This window comes from Zalophus californianus, chromosome X, assembly GCF_009762305.2.
Source record: "Zalophus californianus isolate mZalCal1 chromosome X, mZalCal1.pri.v2, whole genome shotgun sequence".
Taxonomy (NCBI): Eukaryota; Metazoa; Chordata; class Mammalia; order Carnivora; family Otariidae; genus Zalophus; species Zalophus californianus.
Window position 1 is genome coordinate 69086135 of NC_045612.1, and position 3746 is coordinate 69089880.

The following is a 3746-nucleotide window of genomic DNA, read 5'->3' on the forward strand; positions in this document are numbered from 1 at the left end:
TTTAGGTTTCCTTATGTATTTTTTTTTTTTAAGATCTACCTCTTTATTTTGGAGAGAGAGTCGGAGGGAGAGGGAGAGAGAAACCCAAGCAGAATCCGCACTGCGTGCAGAACCCAATGCAGGGCTCAGTGCCATGCCCCCAAGATCATGACCCAAGCCGAAACCAAGAGTTGAATTCAAGCCCAACCTACTGTGCCACGCAGGCACCCCTATTCTTTAGGTTTTTTAATTCCATTTAACACAGTATTATATCAGTTTCAGGTGTACAATATAGTGATTCAACACTTCCATACAACACCCCGTGCTCATCACAAGTGCCCTCCTTAATCCCCATCACCTGTTTCACTCATCCCCCAACCCCCCTCCCCTCTGGTAACCATCAGATTGTTCTCTGTAATTGAGTCTGTTTCTTGCTTTGTCTCCCTCTCAATTTTTGTCCCCTTTGCTTGTTTTGTTTCTTAAATTCCACATGTGAGTGCAATCCTCATATATTCTTGATACAAGTCCTTTGCCAGGTGTGTTATTTGGAAATGGGTTTTCTGAGTCTGTGGCTTGTCTTTCCATTAACAATACTTTGCTCAGAGCAAAAGTGTTTAATTTAATGAAGTCTACCTTGTCAAATATATGACAATGTAAGTTGGGATGGGTATAAATGGAGTTGAAGTGTAAGTGTTCTAAGCCACTTAAATGATCCAGGAGGTGTTTAATCATAACAAATATTTATTGTAAAACTATGACTCTAAAGGTAGATCTAAAAGATCTATCATGACCCTTACACTGTGTAATCTCCTTCCCTTAAAAGTGGGCAGGATCTGTGTCTTGCTTCTAACCAACAGGGTATGGCAAAGTTGATGGGATGTTACTTCCATGAAAATGTTATGTAATATTGCATATACATTTAGAAATACCCTCAAAATATACAAAGCATTAATAGAAGTCCATGGAGAAATTGCAGATCCACAAAGTGAGTGAAATAATTCAACACCTTTTCAATTATTGAGAAATCACACATACAAATCAACAGTATACAGAAGATTTAAACAACCCAATCCATAAGCCTCACCAAATGGAAATGGAAACATATGCACTTCTGCTTTCAAGAATTACAGAAATAATTCATCTGAGGCACATTTGCAATAGTCACAAGAAATGATTCTGCATTAGATCAGAAAGATTACTTCATAATTTAAAGAACTGGCATTATAGGATTCATGGCTGTCTTACCACACTGATAAAGGTAAATAAGACATCTACACATATTTCATAATTTAAAGCACATTTCTAAATACGGTACTTGTCTTTCTCTGATGGGCTTATTTCACTTAGCATTATTTGTACTCTAGCTCCATCCATGTTGCAAATGTCAAGATTTCATTCTTCTTCATGGCTGAACAATATTCCATTGCGTATTTATGCCACATTTTCTTTATCTATTCATCTCTGGATGGGCACTTGGGTTGCTTCCATAGCTTGGCTATTGTAAATGCAATAAATGGGTGCACATACCCTTTTGAATTAGTGTTTTCATTTTCTTTGGGTAAATATCCAGTAGTGGAGGGGAGTGCCTGGGTGGCTCAGTCAGTTAAGCATCTGCCTTCAGCTCAGGTCATGATCTCAGGCTCCTGGGATAGCGCAGCACATCAGCTCCCTGTTCAGTTGGGAGTCGGCTTCTCCCTCTCCCTCTGCCTATCTCCCCAGCTTGTCTGTGTGCTCACTCTTTTTCTCTCTGAAATAAATAAATAAAATCTTTAAAAACTATATCCAGTAGTGGAATTACTGGATCATGTGGTAATTCTATTTTTAATTTTTTGAGGAACACCCATACTGTTTTCCACAAAGGCTGCACCAGCTTGTTTTCCCATCAACAGCACATGAGGGTTCCTTCTATGGATCAAATAAATCATGAGGGACATCTTAAAATTTAACGATAATGAAAATACATTAAAAACCTATGAGACATGGTGAAAGCATGTTTCAAGGGAAATTTATAGCCTTAAATACTTAGAAAAGAAAAGGGGGTGAAAATTAATGAGCTTAGTATCCAGGCTAAGAATATAGTAAGAACAACAGGAAAAGGGAAAAGGAGGTATTAAAGGTAAAAGCATCAGTTCATGAAATAGAAAACAAAGACACGTTAAAGAAGATCAATAAAACCTAACATTGGAAAAATAAGTAAAATAAAACCCCACAATTGTTTCTTTTACAAAACTAATAAGGGGTATCTGGTGGCTCAGTCGGTTAAGCATCTGACTCTTGGTTTTGGCTCTGGTCATGATCTCAGGGTCATGAGATCAAGCCCCGTGTTGGGCTCTGTGCTCAGTGCAGAGTCTGCCTGAGATTCTCTCCCTCTCTCCTGCTCTCACTCACTCTCTCAAATAAATTATTTTAAAAAATAATAAAATAGACAAATGTTTGGCTGATTCATTAATATAAGGTACATAGTAATAATATGAAAAAAGAGGGAACATAAAAACACAAAGATTAGGGAACAGTATTAATAATTCATGCTAGTATTATTGTAAATTTAGAGGAAATAAATTCTTACAAAAATGTAATGACAAAACTGACAATAAAAAATAGCTTGTATAGTCACATAAAACATTAAGATAATTTAAGTAGTTATTCAAATCTTCCTCAATACCAAACTATACGCTTTCTATCAGAAACACAATTTAAATAAAAATGCATGGGTAAGTTATATTATGCAAACACTATTCAAAGGAAAGTTGGAATGGCTATATTAAATCAAAAAGTAGATTTCAGAAGGAGAATATTCTCAGGATAAAGAGGGGGCATTACACAGTGATAAGGAGGGCAATTTACCAAGAAAACATAACAATACCTGAAGCAAAAACTGACAGACTGCAAGGAGACACAGACAAATCCACAATTGTATTTGGAGATTTCAATACTTTGAAGAAGTAACAGAAGAATTAGCTAGAAAGTTAATAAGAATAAATCTAAACAACACTAGAATCAACTTATAATAACTGACATTTGTAGAACACTATACCCATTAAAAGTAGAATTCACATGGAATGTTCACCATGATAAACTATATCCTAATTCATAAACTAACAGACTGGCTTCTTTCACTTAATATAAATTTAAATGTCCTCCATGTCTCTTCAGGGCTTAATATCTCATTTCTTTTTATCCCTAGATAACATTCCATTTTATGGATGAATCCCAGTTTAACCATTCACCTATTATGGGACATCTTGGTTGCTTTCAATTTGGGGCCACTATTAATAAAGCTAGTATAAATATTCATGTGTACATTTTTGTGTGTAAGCATAAGTTTTCATTCATTTGGATAAATACCTAGAAGGGCAATTGCTGTATGACATGGTTAAGTCTATGTTTAGCTTTATGAGAAACTGCCAAACCTTCTTCCAAAGTGACTCTACCATTTTACATTCCCCCCAGAATGAGTTCCTCTTGCTCCAAATCCTTGACAATATCTGGTATTGCCGGTATTTAGGATTTTAGCCATAGAATGATATGTAATGATATCTCACTGTTGTTTTAATTTGCAATTCCCTAATGACATGATGGTGAGCATTTTCTCATACACTTATTTTCCATATGTATATTTTCTATGGTAAGATGTCTGTTCAGATTTTTTTCCCATTTTAAAATCAGGTTCATTTTCTTACTGTTGAGATTTAAGAGTTCTTCGTACATTTTGGATAACAGTCCTTTATCTGGTATATCTTTTGAAGATATTTTCTCCCAGTCTGTGG